Source organism: Ranitomeya imitator, chromosome 4, assembly GCF_032444005.1.
Source record: "Ranitomeya imitator isolate aRanImi1 chromosome 4, aRanImi1.pri, whole genome shotgun sequence".
In the NCBI taxonomy this organism is placed as follows: domain Eukaryota; kingdom Metazoa; phylum Chordata; class Amphibia; order Anura; family Dendrobatidae; genus Ranitomeya; species Ranitomeya imitator.
This window is the reverse complement of record NC_091285.1, coordinates 442,227,690-442,250,207: the sequence shown is the minus strand read 5'-3', so window position 1 is coordinate 442,250,207 and position 22,518 is coordinate 442,227,690. Positions and strand designations below refer to the sequence as shown.

At 40.4% G+C, this 22,518-nt stretch overlaps 1 protein-coding gene across 2 annotated transcripts in view; it reads left to right on the top strand.

Annotated features, from left to right (window-relative positions):
- ISLR2 (immunoglobulin superfamily containing leucine rich repeat 2) overlaps positions 1-22,518 on the top strand; it is a 151,502-nt gene that overhangs the window by 19,007 nt on the left and 109,977 nt on the right. Inside the window, exon 1 of one of the 2 annotated variants that reach the window (XM_069765648.1) lies at positions 18,635-18,793. The exons of the other annotated variant lie outside the window; for it this stretch is intronic. The gene's annotated coding sequence lies outside the window, so the exon portion shown is untranslated. Of the gene's footprint in view, positions 1-18,634; positions 18,794-22,518 lie in introns of those variants that run through there. 2 annotated transcript variants of the gene reach the window in all.

Genomic DNA, 22,518 nt, shown 5'->3' with positions numbered 1-22,518 from the left:
CTAATTTGCACATCAAATTAATAAATGAAGATTATGGACAAAGTACAGAATGTAATAGGATTAAATTATTCATCAAAGGGTTTTCTGATTTATACTAAACCTAAATAGTTTTTTTTAAATAGGATTTACTATATATAATTAATACAGAAACTGTATGATATATGCATTATAACAATTCTAATTGTATGAGATTATCAAATTTTTCCCGTCTCATGTATCACTGACTCACAAATCGATTTCCTACACACCACTCCATAAGATGCTTGTGGTGCTTGCACTTCTAAATACTGGCAAATGAGCTGCTACGATCTATGGGTCGGACCCTGATCTCCCCGAGAATCTGCCTCCAGAGCTTATTTTAAATCTTACCAGTTCATTTACTTATTAAGATATACTGTATGTGAACTTCTCTGGAGTAAGAATGGCAGATATTAAGGTATAAATTTATTAGACTTTCTATGGCCTGCATGCCCATATAAACAGCTTACAAGGGTTGATCCTACTTTGACAGATGCTGTTATTAATGTGCTTTTCTTGGTAAGAAAAAAATGACAGTTTTTCCGAAAAGACAGCTCTATACATATTCATCAAAAGGAACACAGATATAGCAACCACCATCATGACCTCTGGTAACCTAATAGCGCAGTGACCATGTCAATCTACACTATTTGTGTAACATAGCCATTTTGAATCACTTTGAACGAGTGGCACACTAGGCCAATGAAGTTGGTTTGCTATGCTATTGCCATAGGATGCCACAGCTGTCGTGTTGGAGGCTGCTACACCTGTAGGCTAAACCACAGTTAACAGGTATGCTACTGTCACTGCTTCTTGGTTGTTCAAAGCAATTGATTGCAGTTGTTTATTCCAAAGGGTGTGAAAATAAATATTAAATGCGGGTGCCAACAATTTTGTCCTGCCCAATTTTGGGGTTTTGTGTTCTGATGGGCAAACCCGAACAGTAAAGTTGGAGGTCCATACCGAACACCTACTGTTTGGGCATGGATCCATAATACGGACTTCACCAGGAAGTACGTGTTACTGTTTGGGTTCAGCACCAGAACATCAGATGTTTACAATGCTGTCATCTGCATGACAGCGCAAAAACCACCTGCGGCTCTGATCGACGGTAAAATTATTACCAACGGTCAGAGCTCCAGCAGCTGTGACCGGTGGTAAAAAGTTTACCTCCGGTCACACAGGCATCAGCTGATGAGAAAGGTACTACTCTCATCAGCCTACACCTGCTGTCGCTAATAAAAGTGAGAGAAGGCGCAACTGATGGGAATATTCATCAGCTGGCACCTGTGCTATAAATAAATCCTTTTTTTTTTTAAATGGCTTGGGGTCTTTCTGTTTTTGATAATCAGCATGGCACCACTTTATCAACAGCTTTATCATGTCTGGTTATCAAGAATAGAAGGAGCCCCATGCTATTTTTTTTAAATTATTTAAATAAATAATTTAAAAAACGGCATGAGGTCCCTCCCATTTTTGACAACCAGCTAAGCTAAGCAGCCAGCTGGTGGCTGGTATTCTCTGGCTGGTAAGGAGCTATGGATATAGCCCACAGCCACCCCAGAAAAGGCGCGTCTATCAGATGCACCAGTTCTGTAGCTTTTGCCAGCTCTTCTCACTTGCCCTGTGATGGTGGTAAGTGGGGTAATATTTGTGGAGTTGATGTCACCTTTGTATTTTCAGGTGACATCAAGCCCATTAGTTAGTACTGGAGAGGCGTCTCAAAGACTCCTCTTCATTACTAACCCCATTTAAAATAAAAATACACACCACTTTAGTAATGTATTTAAAAATAACAGATACAATTATACTCACCTTGTGCACATTCCATTGAAACCCTGGTCTCCTGTAAAAAAAGAAAAGAACAAAATGAAAAACTACAATGTCACTCACCTTTCCGAAATATTGTCCCACACCGTAATCTATGTCTCTGATAATTAACAACGGGAGAATGAGCTGTTGCGAGGGCAGCGTCAGTGACTAGCGGTGACTTTATCGACGTTACCACAGGTCACTGTGGCTGCTTTGCCATCTCATTTCAGAAATTTCTTGCTGTGAACTGTGTGAACTCACTGAGCTCAGCGCTGCATCGGGAGACTTTTTTTCATGGTGCTAGCGGTGATCTCACTGATGTCATCACAGTTCATTGGCCCGGCACACACTGAAGTGAGCTGGGAACACAGCCTCAGTGACCTGCGCTAACCTTGATGATGTCACCACTAGTCACTGATGCTAAGCTCATTTTCCCGTGGTTTTCAGCCTGGACAGTTGCATCTTGGCATCATCCAGGATGAAAACCAATTACTGTAGGTGCACCTTTTCTGGGGCAGCTGCAGGCTGCTTATTTTTAGGCTGGGGGGCAATATCCATGGCCCCTTACCAACATAAGAATACCAGCCCACAGCTGTCTGCTTTAACTTGTCTGGTTATCGCTGGCCACAGCTGCTAGCTCACGCTGTCATTTGACAGCGCGGGAACCGCAGCTCTCTGACCAGCGGTAATGATCTTACTGCAGACCAGAGGCAGTGTTTGCTGCGCTTTCATGAAGATGACAGTGTGACAAACAACAGATGTTCAGGGCCCCCATTCATCTGAATGGAGTCCAGTTGGGGTTTGGGTACTGTTCTGGTTCACAAACAGAACTTTTTTTAACTGTTCGGTCGAACCTGCCGTACCTGAACATCCAGGGGTTTGACCACTTGTTTTATGCAAAATTCTATCCAATTTGCCTTTTTTCATCTGTTTTTTTCTATTGTCCAAATACACACAAAGGAAATAAACATGTGTATAACAAAATATCTGTAATTTCAATAATCTTTTGGGAGAAATACTTCATTTTCTGGAATAATTTCAAGTGTGCCAACACTTTTGGCCATGAATGAAATGAAGGTATCAAACAAGGAGAACATAGAAATGATGAGACCCTATTGAAAAAGTCCTATTTGGGCCCCCTTCTTAGCAATAAAAAAAAGATTCTGTGGAGTGGGCGAAGTCATGGCATATACACTCCCTGACAGAAGTTATGTCGCTTATCCATGTTATGTAAATAAAAGCTTATAACCTGACGTTAAATTAATTCATTGGCTGTATAAATTATTCTTTTGAAAGCTGAAACCCTCCGAAATGTGGTTTAGGTTAATAAAATAAATTGGCTTCAATGCAGAAATATTGATCAGTTAATGGACACAGAATAGTCAGATTTTGGCAAGACAAAAGTTTTGTTGCCAACAGAAAGTAATGTGATATTCAAACAAATAATTAACTTAAAATACAAATATATGTTGCATAACATCGGTGAATTAAGTTGTGGTGCTATTAGAGTCCATGAGCTTGAAGGACTGCATCCATGCGGTTCAACAATGATTCATACAAGTTATTAATGAAGTCATCAGGAATAGCAAAGGATGCAGTCTTACATGCCTCCCAGAGTTCATCTAGATTCTTTGGTTTTGTCTTCCAAGCTTCCGCTTTCATCCTACCCCAAACATGCTCAATGATGCTCATGTCTGGTGATTGGGCTGGCCAGTCCTTGAGCACCTTGATCTTTTTTGCCTGGAGGAACTTTGTTGTAGAGATGGATGTATGAGATGGAGCACCATCCTGCTGCAGAATTTGACCCCTTTTATGATTTGGAGTAAAACAGGTAGCTAATACTTCTTGATATTTTAGGCTATTGATATTGCCTTCCACCTTGCAAATGTTTTGCACACCCCCATACTGAATGTAACCCCAAACCATGATCTTTCCACAACCAAAGGTAACTGTTTTCTGTGTGTGTATTTTGGATCCATACAGGCTCCAGTAGGTCTCCTGCAGTACTTGCGGCGGCTGTGGTGTAATTCTACTGAAGATTCTGATTCTTCATCAGAGAAATCCACCTTCTGCCACTTTTCCAGCGTCCATCTGTTTAGCAGGCTGTGGGACTTTGCAAATGCCACACGGTTTTTATTTGAGTTTTGTTTAGTGCTGGCTTCTGGGCACTGATTCAATCATGGAGGCCATTTCGAGACAGAATCCTACAAACTGTTCTTGTTGACACAGGGACTTGAGGTGACCAGGCCTGTTGGAGCTCTGCTGCAGTGGAGGAGGGGCTTGTTTTGGATTTTCTAACCAACAAACGTTCCTCCTGAGCAGTTGTCTTGCGGGGTCTACCGGACCTGGGCTTGTCAAACACATCTCAATCTCTTCTAATCGTTTTTTAATTCTTTGTACTTGATGCCGAGACACATTATAGGTGCCAGCCACCTCTGCAGTGGATCTGGTCTTCAGCCTCTTGATAATACAGGCTTTGGTCGCAGGGTGGATTTTTGACTTGTTGTCAGAGCTCAAGTTGCAGTTCAAGTAAAGGTCTGGGGTGCTGGGTTTTTTTTTATACACACACACACTAATTAACTGATAATTTACTGAACAAAGGTAAGGATGTAAACTAGGAAGGGGTGCATTATATGACCAGGCGACAAAACTTTTGTCTTGCCAAAATCTGACCACTCTGTGTCCATTAACTGATCAATATTTCTGCATTGATGCCAATTTATTTTATTAACCTAAACCACATTTCGGAGGGTTTCAGCTTTCAAAAGAATCATTTATACAACCAATAGATGAATTTAACGTCAGGTTATAAGCTTTTATTTACATAACATGGATAAGCGACATAACTTCTGTCACGGAGTGTATGTGCCATCACAGAAAGGCATACCTCCCACCTTTTATAGACAGGGAGAGGGACATTAAACAGTAATTGTGCCCCTAATGAAGTCCCTTACTATTTTCACCCACTAAAATACTTCTTTTATGGCCTACTATAGTGTGATGCCATCAAAATGCCTGTGTCCCATAAAGTTTGATACACCCACAGTAAATTCCCACACACAATTTTCCACGACATGTGATGATCTGAGAGTGACCCCAGGAAAGTTATATATAGTTCTCCAACACAAAATACAATGCACCCACAGTGAACCCCACAGTATGTTGTCCCCACAGTATGATGTCCCCAACCCCCTCACACAATATGATCCCTCTTTACCAGTATGATGGTTACCAAGCAGTTCTCCCACACAGTATGATGCTCCTATGACCCCCTTATGCACAGTATAATGACCCTACAGCCCCCCCACAGAGTATAATGGTCCCAAAACCCATCTACATGCAATTTGATGGCACTATAGCCCCTCTATATCCAGTATGATGCCCCCACAGTACCCCTATATGCAGTATAATGGCCTCCTACTAGTATGAGGGCCCCTGCAGCCACAAAGTATGATGGTCCCTAATCCCATTATGCAATGTATGGTGGCCCTATAGTCCCCTATATATTCAGTGTGATGGTCCCCCAACTCACATATGCACATTAAGAAGGTACTACAACCTCTACATGTAGTGTCTGACAAGATGATTAAAAAAAAAACCTCACCTAGCCACGTTCTTCTGATGCACTGGACCAGTCTGTGCAGCCTGTGGTCTAACACTGGACACAGCAGATGCCATCTAGTGATGTAATTGCACCAGCTGTGTCAAAACTCAGACGCAAAGGCATGATAGCGGAAAACAAGAAAATTTGAGAAGGTTTGGATGTCTGAACACGGCAAAGCTAAAACGAAAAAAAAATTGTGGCCCTTAAAACCAAAGGATAGGTTCGAAAATGAATCTTATTGATGTTGCTATAGCTATCATTGCACTTATAAAAATAAAATCTATAAGACCTTTATGGCCAGATCTTTAGTCATTTATGCGCCTGTTTCTTCGCTGTACATCACTTGCATCAACCTCCTTTTGTCACTCCTCACTCTCTCATACAACATTGCTTTTATCTCTGAAGATTTCTATCTCTTCATCCAGTTCTCTCTTCATCACTCTACGTCTGTGCCTGATACTCTCATCATCTCGTACATCTTGGTACCACTAATGCTCCCCCGTCTATTCTGCACCAGATTACTCAGGTGTGAAAAAGAAGGAATTACGTATTACGTTGTTGAGTCTCAGATCCCTAGAGCTAAGCGCAGAGCGGACAGTTTGCAGATCTGCTTATTTTCTGCATGAGAGAGTAGATATCAGATGTACGCGTACAGTATGCTCCGAGTAACATATTCATACACATTGGGCGTTCCCCGCACATAACCAGTAGATGACACAAAGAGCAGCATTCTGCATAGGCATCAGTGAGAATACATGTACTATTAGCACGCTACTCAAAGTAATGATCAGACAAGGACATGATGAATCAGCTAATCATGTGGCGAAGAGACAATACAGGTCCTTCTCAAAAAATTAGCATATAGTGTTAAATTTCATTATTTACCATAATGTAATGATTACAATTAAACTTTCATATATTATAGATTCATTATCCACCAACTGAAATTTGTCAGGTCTTTTATTGTTTTAATACTGATGATTTTGGCATACAACTCCTGATAACCCAAAAAACCTGTCTCAATAAATTAGCATATCAAGAAAAGGTTCTCTAAACGACCTATTACCCTAATCTTCTGAATCAACTAATTAACTCTAAACACATGCAAAAGATACCTGAGGCTTTTATAAACTCCCTGCCTGGTTCATTACTCAAAACCCCCATCATGGGTAAGACTAGCGACCTGACAGATGTCAAGAAGGCCATCATTGACACCCTCAAGCAAGAGGGTAAGACCCAGAAAGAAATTTCTCAACAAATAGGCTGTTCCCAGAGTGCTGTATCAAGGCACTTCAATGGTCTGTTGGAAGGAAACAATGTGGCAGAAAACGCTGTACAACGAGAAGAGGAGACCGGACCCTGAGGAAGATTGTGGAGAAGGACCGATTCCAGACCTTGGGGAACCTGAGGAAGCAGTGGACTGAGTCTGGTGTGGAAACATCCAGAGCCACCGTGCACAGGCGTGTGCAGGAAATGGGCTACAGGTGCCGCATTCCCCAGGTAAAGCCACTTTTGAGCTACAGAGAAGCAGCACTGGACTGTTGCTAAGTGGTCCCAAGTACTTTTTTCTGATGAAAGCAAATTTTGCATGTCATTCGGAAATCAAGGTGCCAGAGTCTGGAGGAAGACTGGGGAGAAGGAAATGCCAAAATGCCTGAAGTCCAGTGTCAAGTACCCACAGTCAGTGATGGTGTGGGGTGCCATGTCAGCTGCTGGTGTTGGTCCACTGTGTTTCATCAAGGGCAGGGTCAATGCAGCTAGCTATCAGGAGATTTTGGAGCACTTCATGCTTCCATCGGCTGAAATGCTTTATGGAGATGAAGATTTCATTTTTCAGCACGACCTGGCACCTGCTCACAGTGCCAAAACCACTGGTAAATGGTTTACTGACCATGGTATTACTGTGCTCAATTGGCCTGCCAACTCTCCTGACCTGAACCCCATAGAGAATCTGTGGGATATTGTGAAGAGAAAGTTGAGAGACGCAAGACCCAACACTCTGGATGAGCTTAAGGCCGCTATTGAAGCATCCTGGGCCTCCATAACATCTCAGCAGTGTCACAGGCTGATTGCCTCCATGCCACGCCGCAATGAAGCAGTCATTTCTGCCAAAGGATTCCCGACCAAGTATTGAGTGCATAACTGAACATTATTATTTGTTGGGTTTTTTGTTTGTTATTAAAAAACACTTTTATTTGATTGGATGGGTGAAATATGCTAATTTATTGAGACAGGTTTTTTGGGTTATCAGGAGTTGTATGCCAAAATCATCAGTATTAAAACAATAAAAGACCTGACAAATTTCAGTTGGTGGATAATGAATCTATAATATATGAAAGTTTAATTGTAATCATTACATTATGGTAAATAATGAAATTTAACACTATATGCTAATTTTTTGAGAAGGACCTGTATATGCCTCTCATTGAAACAATCGGGGTGGTCATGGATGTTAAGGATATAAAAATTCAACCATACTGTACAACCATCAATTGTACCAAAATGATTATAACTGGAGTAATAATTATTAGATAAATCACTGAAAAGCTGAAAGCCTTATTTGATCCATTAATTGTTTAGGTATTTATTATTGCAAAATGTTATTGTATGTCATAATCTACTATATAATTGTCTAAGGGTCACTTCCGTCTTTCTGTCTGTCTGTCCTTCTGTCTGTCACGGATATTCATTGGTCGCGGCCTCTGTCTGTCATGGAATCTAAGTCGCTGATTGGTCTCGCCAGCTGCCTGTCATGGCTGCCACGACCAATCAGCGACGGCCACAGTCCAATTAGTCCCTCCCCTGTAGTCAGCGCCCAGCACCCGTTCCATACTCCCCGCAGTCACCGCTCACACAGGGTTAATGCCAGCGGTAACGGACCGCGTTATGCCACGGGTAACTCACTCCGTTACCGCCGCTATTAACCCTGTGTGACCAAGTTTTTACTATTGATGCTGCCTATGCAGCGTTAATAGTAAAAACATCTAATGTTAAAAATAATTTAAAAAAATAAAAAATCCTTATATACTCACCTTTCGCGATGCTCCGGTGACTGCTCCATGCAAGCGGCAGGTTCCGGTGCCAAGGATGGTATGGGAGAAGGACCTGCCATGACGTCACGGTCATGTGACTGCGACGTCATCACAGGCCCTGCGCGCCTGTGCGAGAAAGACCTGCCATGATGTCACGGTCATGAGACCGCGATGTCATCACAGGTCCTGCGCTCCTGCGCGAGAAGGACCTGCCATGACGTCACGGTTATGTGACCGAACTACAAGGGGCCCTCGGAAGGTGAGTATATGTTTATTTTTTATTTTTTAACCTGTGACATACGTGGTTGGGCAATATACTACGTAGCTGGGCAATATACTACCTGACTGGCCAATATACTACGCGGCTGGGCAATATACTACGTGGCTCTGTGCTGTATACTACGTCGCTGTGCAATATACTATGTGGCTCTGTGCTGTATACTACGTCACTGTGCAATATACTACGTAGCTCTGTGCTGCATACTACATCACTGGGCAATATACTACGTGACTGGGCAATATGCTACGTGACTGGGCAATATATTATGTCACTGGGCAATATACTACGTAAATGGGCCATATACTACGTCCCTGGGCAATATACTATGTCACTGGGCAATATACTACGTGGCTGGGCAATATACTACGTGACTGGGCAATATACTACGTGGTTGGGCAATATACTACGTGGCTGGGCAATATACTGTACTACGTGGGCTGTGCAATATACTACGTGACTGGGCAATATACTACGTGACTGGGCAATATACTACGTGGCTGGGCAATATACTATGTGGGCTGTGCAATATACTACGTGGCTGGGCAATATACTACGTGGCTGGGCAATATACTACGCGACGATGCGTTAGAATCGGGCCACCATCTAGTAACAAATAAGACAGAATGTCCCATGTCATTTAATCATGGCTAAATCTTTTGTATCTTTGACCTTCCTAAAGAAACACTGGCAAAACTGAAAGATTGTGTTATGGCTAATGCAGAGCACGGTGTATAACAAAGGGATTGAAAAAGCAAAGAATGACTTTTTGTGTAATGCATTGCTTTATGCTAGGTATAATAGTATATTATTTTAATTTTAATTGACAGTATAGCTTATTGGCTCCTCTTTTCAGGCAGCTGGCCCATTGACCCCACTATAGCTATGTCAATGTTTTACAGTGATGATCATTTGGTGGAACTTATATATACAGCAGTTTTCTGCAGGCTGTGGCTCTACAGATCAAAGTTTATGATTCTTAGTGGTGTCAGTGTCACTTTGCCTTTCCTAAGGTTCCCATGCATTTTATTTCACATAGAATATGCTGACTATTGGACTACTTCATCATAAGTCTACATTGAAATGCTGCTGGTAACGCTAGACTCATACAGAAAATGCAATTTTTAGGATCAGAAGTTACTAATCTTAAGTGAGATTAGACTAATGGAACCAACAGAAATTTACTATTAAAATTTCTTTTTTTCTTTTCTAAGCACAGATTAATGGCATCTTTATTTTCCTATGACTTGCATGATGTTTATGCATCTTTATAGCTCAATCAGTAGAGTCCCGACAGTACACCATAGAACAGTCATTATAACACAACAGTCATAACACGGCCTGTATATCAAAACCTGTATAGCACTGCCAGTAGAAAACAACAAAACCTGTGCAGCATTGTCTGTAAAAAAAACAAAAAAAACAACTTGTATGGCATAGGCTGCATTACAAAACCTGTGCAGCAACACCTGTAGAAAAACAACCTGTATAGCATAGGCTGTATATCAAAACCTGACAGCACCACCTGTAGAAAAGCAACCTGTATAGCATAGGCTGTATATCAATACCTGTACAGCACAGCCTGTAGATAAACAACCCATATAGCATAGACTGCATATCAAAACCTGTGCAGCACCGCCTGTAGAAAAACATCCTGTATAGCATAGGCTGTACTGTATATCAAAATCTGTGCACCACCGCCTTTAGAAAAACAACCTGTACAGCATAGGCTGCATATCAAAACCTGTGCAGCACCGTCTGTAAGAAAAAAAAAAACAACTTGTATGGCATAGGCTGTATATCAAAACCTGTGCAGCACAGCCTGTAGAAAAACAACCTGTATAGCATAGGCTGTATATCAATATCTGTACAGCACAGCCTGTAGATAAACAACCCATACAGCATAGCCTGTATATCAAAACCTGTGTAGCACCGCCTGTAGAAAAACTACCTGTATAGCATAGGAAACAGAAACACATGGGCTGCTTGCACAGTGAACAAGTCTGTAGGAACATGTTCACACACCACCAAGAAACTTGAAGACACAAAAGAGCATAGTAGAACTAAAAACACTCAGTTTCAAAAAACACAATAATCTGCAAGTGCTAGTAAAAGATGTAAAAAACAGGGTATTTGGTTGATACATTTTTTGCAAAAAATGTATGCTAAGCTATTCCACCAATCGTCAAGGTATACCCATATCAGAGCAGTCCTAACTGATGTATGCAATCCCTATCTGATGTATTTAAAAACCTGATCATCTGTATATTACCTGTGCGAACAGGGTTCAGAGAGGAAAAGTCCATGTGGACATGCTGAGTGGAACAGCTTTTTTACAGATAGCCCAAGAGGAGTGGTGGAACTCCCCAGTCTTGTAGACACAAGAGAACAATTATGGAAACAGAAACACATGGGCTACTTGCACAGTGAACAAGTCTATAGGAACATGTTCACACACCACCAAGAAACTTGAAGACACAAAAGAGCATAGTAGAACCAAAAACACTCAGTTTAGAAAAATCACAGTAATCCTCAAGTTCTAGTAAAAGATGTAAAAAACAGAGTATTTGGTTGATTTGTTTTTTGCTGTATATCACAGGCTGTATATCAAAATCTGTGCAGCACCGCCTGTAGAAAAACAACCTGTATAGCATAGGCTGCATATCAAAACCTGTGCAGCACCGTCTGTAAAAAAAAACAACTTGTATGGCATAGGCTGTATATCAAAACCTGTGCAGCACAGCCTGTAGAAAAACAACCTTTATAGCATAGGCTGCATATCAAAACCTGTGCAGCACCACCTGAAGAAAAACAACCTTTATAGCATACGCTGCATATCAAAACCTGTGCAGCACAGCCTGTAGAAAAACAACATGTATAGCATAGGCTGCATATCAAAACCTGTGCAGCAACACCTGTAGAAAAACAACCTGTATAGCATAGGCTGTATATCAAAACCTGACAGCACCACCTGTAGAAAAGCAACCTGTATAGCATAGGCTGTATATCAATACCTGTACAGCACAGCCTGTAGATAAACAACCCATATAGCATAGGCTGCATATCAAAACCTGTGCAGCACCGCCTGTAGAAAAACATCGTGTATAGCATAAGCTGTACTGCATATCAAAACCTGTGCAGCACCGTCTGTAAAAAAAAACAACTTGTATGGCATAGGCTGTATATCAAAACCTGTGCAGCACAGCCTGTAGAAAAACAACCTGTATAGCATAGGCTGCATATCAAAACCTGTGCAGCACCACCTGAAGAAAAACAACCTGTATAGCATACGCTGCATATCAAAACCTGTGCAGCACAGCCTGTAGAAAAACAACATGTATAGCATAGGCTGCATATCAAAACCTGTAAACAGGAACACATGGGCTACTTGCACAGTGAACAAGTCTGTATGATCATGTTCACACACCACCAAGAAACCTGAAGACACAAAAGAGAATAGTAAAACCAAAAACACTCAGTTTGAAAAAATGTTGCAGTAATCTGCAAGTGCTAGTAAAAGATGTAAAAAACAGGGTATTTGGTTGATACGTTTTTTGCAAAAAATGTATACTAAGCTGCTCTACCAATCTTCACGGTATACCCTTATCAGAGCAGTCCTAACTAATGTATGCAATCCCTATCTGATGTATTTAAAAACCTGATCATCTGTATATAACCTGTGTGAACAGGGTTCAGAGAGGAAAAAATCCATGTGTGCATACAGGGTAGAACAGCTTTTGTGCAGATAGCCCAAGAGGATTGGGCTACTTGTTCACTGTGCAAGTAGCCCATGTGTTCCTGTTTCCATAATTGTTCTCTTGTGTCTACAAGACTGGGGAGTTCCACCACTCCTCTTGGGCTATCTGCACAAAAGCTGTTCTACCCTGTATGCACACATGGATTTTTTCCTCTCTGAACCCTGTTCACACAGGTTATATACAGATGATCAGGTTTTTAAATACATCAGATAGGGATTGCATACATTAGTTAGGACTGCTCTGATAAGGGTATACCGTGAAGATTGGTAGAGCAGCTTAGTATACATTTTTTGCAAAAACGTATCAACCAAATACCCTGTTTTTTACATCTTTTACTAGCACTTGCAGATTACTGCAACATTTTTTCAAACTGAGTGTTTTTGGTTTTACTATTCTCTTTTGTGTCTTCAGGTTTCTTGGTGGTGTGTGAACATGATCATACAGACTTGTTCACTGTGCAAGTAGCCCATGTGTTCCTGTTTCCATAATTGTTCTCTTGTGTCTACAAGACTGGGGAGTTCCACCACTCCTCTTGGGCTATCTGCACAAAAGCTGTTCTACCCTGTATGCACACATGGATTTTTCCTCTCTGAACCCTGTTCACACAGGTTATATACAGATGATCAGGTTTTTAAATACATCAGATAGGGATTGCATACATTAGTTAGGACTGCTCTGATATGGGTATACCGTGAAGATTGGTAGAGCAGCTTAGTATACATTTTTTGCAAAAAAACGTATCAACCAAATACCCTGTTTTTTACATCTTTTACTAGCACTTGCAGATTACTGCAACATTTTTTCAAACTGAGTGTTTTTGGTTTTACTATTCTCTTTTGTGTCTTCATATCAAAACCTGTGCAGCACAACCTGAAGAAAAACAAACTGTATAGCATACGCTGCATATCAAAACCTGTGCAGCACAGCCTGTAGAAAAACAACCGGTATAGCATAGGCTGTATATCAATACCTGTACAGTACAGCCTGTAGATAAACAACCCATATAGCATAGGCTGTATATCAAAACCTGTGCAGCACAGCCTGTAGAAAAACATCCTGTATAGCATAGGCTGTATATCAAAATCTGTTCAGCACCGCCTGTAGAAAAACAACCTGTATAGCATAGCCTGCATATCAAAACCTGTACAGCACCATCTGTAAAAAAAAAAAAAAAACTTGTATGGCATAGGCTGTATATCAAAACCTGTGTAGCACAGCCTGTAGAAAACAAGCGGTATAGCATAGGCTGCATATCAAAACCTGTACAACACTGCCTGTAGAGAAACAACCTGTATAGCATAGCCTGCATAACAAAACCTGTGCAGCACCATCTGTAAAAAAAAAAAAAAAACTTGTATGGCATAGGCTGTATATCAATACCTGTACAGTACAGCCTGTAGATAAACAACCCATTTAGCATAGGCAGTATATCAAAACCTGTGCAGCACCGCCTGTAGAAAAACAACCTGTATAGCATAACCTGCATATCAAATCCTGTGCAGCACCATCTGTAAAAAAAAAAACAACTTGTATGGCATAGGCTGTATATCAAAACCTGTGCAGCACAGCCTGTAGAAAAACAACCTGTATGGCATAGGCTGTATATCAAAACCTGTGCAGCAAAGCCTGTAGAAAAACAACCTGTATAGCATAGGGTGCATATCAAAACCTGTGCAGCACCGCCTGTAGAAAAACAACCTGTATAGCATAGGCTGCATATCAAAACCTGTGCAGCACAGCCTGCAGAAAAACAACCTGTATAGCATAGGCTGCATATCAAAACCTGTGCAGCATTGCCTGTAGAAAAACAACCTGTATACCATAGACTGTATATCCAAACCTGTGCAGCACAGCCTGTAGAAAAACAACCTGTATAGCATAGGCTATATATCAAAACCTGTGCAGCACCGCCTGTATAAAAACAACCTGTATACCATAGGCTGTATATCAAAACCTGACAGCACCACCTGTAGAAAAACAACCTGTAATAGCATAGGCTGTATATAAAAACCTGTGCAGCACCACCTGTAGAAAAACAACCTGTATAGCATAGGCTGTATATCAAAACCTGTGCAGCACCGCCTGTAGAAAAACAACCTGTATACAATAGGCTGTATTTGAAAACCTGTGCAGCACCACCTGTAGAAAAACAACCTGTATACCATAGGCTGTATGTCAAAACCTGTGCATCGCCACCTGTAGAAAAACAACCTGTATAGCATAGGCTGTATATCAAAACCTGACAGCACCACCTGTAGAACAACAACCTGTATAGCATAGGCTGTATATCAAAACCTTACAGCACCACCTGTAGAAAAACAACCTGTAATAGCATAGGCTGCATATCAAAACCTGTGCAGCACCGTCTGTAGAAAAACAACCTGTATACCATAGGCTGTATATAAAAACCTGTGCAGCACTACCTGTAGAAAAACAACCTGTATACCTGTATAGCATAGGCTGTATATCAATACCTGTACAGTACAGCCTGTAGATAAACAACCCATAAAGCATAGGTTGTATATCAAAACCTGTGCAGCACCGCCTGTAGAAAAACAACTTGTATACCATAAGCTGCATATTAAAACCTGTGCAGCACCACCTGTAGAAAAACAACCTGTATAGCATAGGCTGCATATCAAAACCTGTGCAGCACCCCCTGTAGAAAAACAACCTGTATACCATAGGCTGTATATAAAAAAACCTGTGCAGTACCACCTGTAGAAAAACAACCTGTACACCATAGGCTGCATATCAAAACCTGTGCAGCACCACCTGTAGAAAAACATCCTGCATAGCATTGGCTGCATATTAAAACCTGTGCAGCACAGCCAGTAGGAAAACAACCTATATAGCATAGTCTGTATATCAAAACCTGTGCAGCACAGCCTGTAGAAAAACAACCTGCATAGCATAGTCTGTATATCAAAACCTGTGCAGCACAGCCAGTAGGAAAACAACCTATATAGCATAGGCTGTATATCAATACCTGTACAGTACAGCCTGTAGATAAACAACCCATATAGCATAGGCTGTATATCAAAACCTGTGCAGCACAGCCTGTAGAAAAACAACCTGCATAGCATAGGCTGTATATCAAAACCTGTGCAGCAACACCTGTAGAAAAACAACCTGCATAGCATAGGCTGCATATCAAAACCTGTGCAGCACCGTCTGTAGAAAAACAACCTGTATACCATAGGCTGTATATAAAAACCTGTGCAGCACTACCTGTAGAAAAACAACCTGTATACCTGTATAGCATAGGCTGTATATCAATACCTGTACAGCCTGTAGATAAACAACCCATATAGCATAGGTTGTATATCAAAACCTGTGCAGCACCGCCTGCAGAAAAACAACTTCTATACCATAGGCTGTATATTAAAACCTGTGCAGCACCACCTGTAGAAAAACATCCTGTATAGCATTGGCTGCATATTAAAACCTGTGCAGCGCAGCCTGTTGAAAAACAACCTATATAGCATAGTCTGTATATCAAAACCTGTGCAGCACAGCCTGTAGAAAAACAACCTCCATAGCATAGTCTGTATATCAAAACCTGTGCAGCACCACCTGTAGAAAAACAACCTGTATAGCATAGGCTGCATATCAAAAACTGTGCAGCACCACCTGTAGAAAAACAACCTGTATAGCATAGGCTGTATATCAAAACCTGTGCAGCACAGCCTGTAGAAAAACAACCTGCATAGCATAGGCTGCATATCAAAACCTGTGCAGCACCACCTGTAGAAAAACAACCTGTAATAGCATAGGCTGTATATCAAAACCTGTGCAGCACCACCTGTAGAAAAACAACCTGTATAGCATAGGCTGTATATCAAAACCTGTGCAGCACAGCCTGCAGAAAAACAACCTGTATACCATAGGCTGTATATGAAAACCTGTGCAGTACCACCTGTAGAAAAACAACCTGTATACCATAGGCTGCATTTCAAAACCTGTGCAGCACCACCTGTAGAAAAACAACCTGTATAGCATAGGCTGTATATCAAAACCTGTGCAGCACCACCTGTAGAAAAACAACCTGTATAGCATAGGCTGCATATCAAAAACTGTGCAGCACCACCTGTAGAAAAACAACCTGTATAGCATAGGCTGCATATCAAAACCTGTGCAGCACCACCTGTAGAAAAACAACCTGTATAGCATAGGCTGCATATCAAAACCTGTGCATCACCACCTGTAGAAAAACAATCTGTATAGCATAGGCTGCATATCAAAACCTGTGCAGCACCACCTGTAGAAAAACAACCTGTATAGCATAGGCTGTATATCAAAACCTGTGCAGCACCACCTGTAGAAAAACAACCTGTATAGCATAGGCTGTATATCAAAACCTGTGCATCACCACCTGTAGAAAAACAATCTGTATAGCATAGGCTGCATATCAAAACCTGTGCAGCACCACCTGTAGAAAAACAACCTGTATAGCATAGGCTGCATATCAAAACCTGTGCAGCACCACCTGTAGAAAAACAACCTGTAATAGCATAGGCTGCATATCAAAACCTTTGCAGCACCACCTGTAGAAAAACAATCTGTATAGCATAGGCTGTTTATCAAAACCTGTGCAGCACCACCTGTAGAAAAACAACCTGTATAGCATAGGCTGTATGACTTAGCAGACAACATGCAGTAGCTTAGATTGAATAGACTATAAAAACAAAGCATGTAATGTATAACAAGGAGCCTTACATGTTGCTTGTTCACTGATCACTATAGTGTTCTACCATGACGACGACGACGACGACAATGAAGATGACGATAATAATCAGCCTGATCTATTGTATTTTAAACCAGTATATATGCAAAAACATTCCCCTTCAGTGAGCTCTGAATCCAATCCTGTCCATTTCAGCTGTCAATAATATTTTAGATTTTACTTTGCTGCGCAGTGGTAGATGATAAATACTTTAGATAGATAGATAGATAGATAGATAGATAGATAGATAGATAGATAGATAGATAGATAGATAGATAGATAGATAGGATGATAGATAGATAGATAGATAGATAGATAGATAGATAGATAGATAGATAGATAGATAGATAGATAGATAGATAGATAGATAGATAGGATGATAGATAGATAGATAGATAGATAGATAGATAGATAGATAGATAGATAGATAGATAGATAGATAGATAGATAGGATAATAGATAGATAGATAGATAGATAGATAGATAGATAGATAGATAGATAGATAGGATAATAGATAGATAGATAGATAGATAGATAGATAGATAGATAGATAGATAGATAGATAGATAGATAGATAGATAGATAGATAGATAGGATGATAGATAGATAGATAGATAGATAGATAGATAGATAGATAGATAGATAGATAGATAGATAGATAGATAGATAGATAGATAGATAGGATGATAGATAGATAGATAGATAGATAGATAGATAGATAGATAGATAGATAGATAGATAGATAGATAGATAGATAGATAGGATAATAGATAGATAGATAGATAGATAGATAGATAGATAGATAGATAGATAGATAGATAGATAGATAGCCACCAGCTGATCTGTATAGACACATGCACTGTTCTAGCTAGAAGGATAGAAAGCACATGAAGATGGCAGGCAGCAGGCATGGAGCTAGCGGAGCTGCCTATGTATATTCATACCCACACCCTTATTACACTGCTGCCTATTTTTCTCTCTCTGGAGTATTCTAAGCTGTCGAGAAATTAAAATCTGGTAACAAAATCAATTATTTATATCGCTTCCTGGAAGGAATGATGAATAAGGTGAATAGAAATGTGTGGAGTTAACCCATTAGACACTGGACTTCTCCAGGCATGTGATAAATATCGGTGGGTGTCTAGCAGGAATGGCCAAACTGATAGCTGGAAGCGATTTACAATCCATTACCCCAACAGGCATGTAACCCTGGAAGAAGGGGAGATGGGTGCAGAGCCCAGCTGCAGAGGGAGGGCCAGGCACATGGATGGGGTGGGGGGACACTCTGGTGCCATTAATGTTTCATTTTATTTGCTGAGGGGGCTCCTGCAGCTTTAGCCCACTCACCATCTACAGTAGTTGGGGTGGGGTGTGGGAGTGGACTAACCATAGTGCACAGATTACTGGTGGGAAGCTGAGAAATCCCACCAAACCCTACTTCTTTCCTTCATGCCCTAACACCTGCTGCCAATGTAACCCCATACCCAGCCTAATAGTGTTGGTTTTAAACTTTGGATACCTGTTCTACTGGAGCCCTGACAGCACCCTGGAGGCGCACACAGGAGGTAAGCCTCTGCTTTCTAGGAACAGAGCATTGGGGATGGGTGTAGTGGGCGACTGCAGAATGTGGCGGGGGTCTATGCAGACAGGAGCAGCATGGTCAGTGACCACAATCATGGGCACTAGTGGGGCATGCTGCCCACAGGGATAGTGATAGTGGGGGGATTACACTGCGGGATCCGATCCTTATCTCGCCTCTGAGGAGATTTTACTTCCAACAAAAGCAACACGTTGAGGCTGCAACAATGTATTCCTGCAACAATGTATTCCTGCAAGTGGCTGCGAATTAATCAGCGAGAATTTATTGCAGCACCGCGGACAGCGCCTGATGGATTCAATGAGCCGCTCCCGCTTTATGCGTCCCGTAGGAGCGGACCCGACCGTGCTTTACGGCCGCTGCACTCTCACCCGCTGCACCGGGCCGCCTGCTCACATGTAATAATCACCTATTGTCCGGGGGTCCATGGACGCCCTTCTTCTATATATCAACTTCTATATATCAATGTATGCATGGTCTGTGTGAATATGTACTCCAATATGTATATATCCAGACAACACATGGTGACTGGTATCTGGATCCATGGATCTTTGTCTGCATGTCCATGTGTATATGTGTGTGTGTGTATATATATATATATATATATATATATATATAATATGTATGTGTGTTTCATGTACACACTCAGGTACCTATATAATGAATGTATATCAATATATTCAGGCTGTATATTTGTTTATACATACATATGAAGATATATGTGTATATAGTGTGAATATAGTGCCAGATATTTACAGAGTGTAGATGCATACATATAATTTGCACACACACACCCTGTATGCATACATGTATGAAATATGTGCACACGAAGATAGATTACACACACGCACACGCGCAAACGCACACACACACGAAATATGTGCACACGAAGACGAAGATGGGTAGCACACACACACACACACACACACACACGAAATATGTGCACACAAAGACGAAGATGGGTAGCACACACACACACACACACACACAATATGTGCACACGAAGATGGGTAAAACACACACACACACACACACACACACACACACACACACACACACACACACACACACACACACACACACACACACACGAAATATGTGCACACGAAGATAGATTACACACACACACACACACACACAAACGCACACACACCCGCATACACACACACATGAAATATGTGCACACGAAGATGGGTAACACACTCACACACACACAGTCTCCATGTCCATATGTTTCTTCAGATCTATCATGCTTGTATATATGTCTATGTGATATCATTTTAGACTCATACATACATATACATGGACTGTAGCTTATTTATCACCCTGTGTGTTAATCTATTCATCTAACCTTTTCTACAAATATCTCCTGGATTGTCCCTGTGTAGTTTCTTTGCCCCCTTCCTCCACCCTCCTCCATCTCCCCCTCTGCCCCTGTGTTCTCCCTGCCTATGTTTAATGCATGTATAATTCCCTTGCATGTCTGCATTAGTTCCTTTCTGCCCTCCCAGCATGAGACCGGTGGGCTTTTCCGAGCAGGACAGGCTGGATGTGTCCCCCCCAACCTGCTCCCTTTGTGGCTGCAGCATTTAAGGTTAATTTGGCAAATGACTGGGACAGGACACAGGGAGCATGAATGGTGCAGAGCTGGGAGGAGAGTTACAAAGAACAGCAAGGATTAGGAGAACAGCACATTTTCTTGCTAGCCTCAGGCAGTGTGTCAACTTTTAAAGGGTTTTCTTTCTTTTTTTTTTGTCGGAGATGTGGGCACCAGTGTGTTTTCTCTGGGGAAGGAGGGAAAGTCATTATTGAGGTGACATTTACTATGAGCAGGTTACAGGGAAAGAGGGATGTGGAAATTAAATCAACAGGAGGAGAGAGAGGGGAGGAAATATGGGCTCCAAACTAATGGATTGTGAATTAAAAGGGGGCAAAGGCATACTGATTGAGATGAATAGAAGGGAATAATGACAACGAATATGAAATCCAGAGAAAAAAATGTCACAAGGGTGCAGGGTCAGCAAAAATAGATTTACTTAGAAAAAATACAGAAACTGTGAATCTATAAAAAGTGAATGAACAAAATAAAAAAAAAAATTAGGATAATAGTGTATTTTGGGGATAGGAGGGGTTTTTGTAAGACAGTAGAAAATAAATTGGAATCTTCTTTATTCTAGAACGTGTGCCAAGGTCACAGAGGACAATGCCGGGGCACACACTCAGCACTCGGAAAACGTATGGACACATGGTGCAACTGTCATACTGTGCGCAGAAATACAAAGGGGGCTAATGGATGCTCTGTAGATGAAGGAGCCACAGGAAAAGAGCAAATACAAAGACATCTCAAGAGTTAAAATACTTGAATAGGTGCAGTTATAGGCTATAGACATAAATAACGACTAGGTGAACAAATGCAGTGCATCATTGTATAAACCGAATTGAAAAATAGGTGTAGTTAATAAATATATAATATATACACACCAACTTTATGCCACAGATTGATAGAGCAGTTTAACAAAATGACGCATTTAATAAGATGGAAAAAATCCACAGTATTATTAAGAATGTGTTTTAATCAACAATTTACATTATAAAGAAAACCCTGTTACTTTTCACCTGAATATGAATACCTTTCATTTCCTATGTATACATGAATATAAGGGAGTATATGAAAAATAAAATAAAATAAAATATATATATATATATATATATATATATATACATATATGTAAATATTCCATAGACAGTACGACTTGCAATCTTTTTTATAGATTTTCTCATATTATTGTGCTGATTGGCACTTTACCCTATGCCCATTATCTAACTATACCCACACACATGTATATATATATATATATATATATATATATATATATACACACTGTATAAATATACACATGTATATATATATATATATATATATACACACACTGTATATATATATACTACACATATACAAAAATGTGTATATATATATATATATGTATATATGCACTCCCTTCACACTTGCTTTTTACATTCTTGTAGCAATAGTCACATTAACTAGCTCTTGAAAACCCGTGTAATTTATATGCACAAACACAATAGTAAAACCTACATACATTGCTTTTGAGATACAGATTAATTTGGATCTTCAATAAAATACTGCTAATCGATGTATACATGTCACGGCTCCAAAAGACACTGTTTTGCTATTGATTTAATTTTCCCTCATTTACATTCGATTTTGATTAATTTTGAAAAGCATTTTCCGTCCAGACTGAATAATTATATATTGCAACAGTATAACGCAAGAGATATTTATTCAGATAATAGCAATGAATAAATAAAAAAAATAATAAATATACACTATTTCCTGTAAACGAATTACTACGGCATGAAAACACACAAGAAGAAAGAAATTATTTATTCATTCCACCCCAAATAGGGTGAATTAAACAGCGGGCAAAAAAATGAGGACATGTCTATACTCCAAGAAACAATTAGCGGGTCAGATGGATAATAGAAACCTCTAATATACATGATAGATAGATAGATAGATAGATAGATAGATAGATAGATAGATAGATAGATAGATGATAGATAGATAGATAGATAGATAGATAGATAGATGAATAGATAGATGAATAGATAGATAGATAGATGAATATATAGATAGATAATAGATAGATGAATAATAGATAGATAGATAGA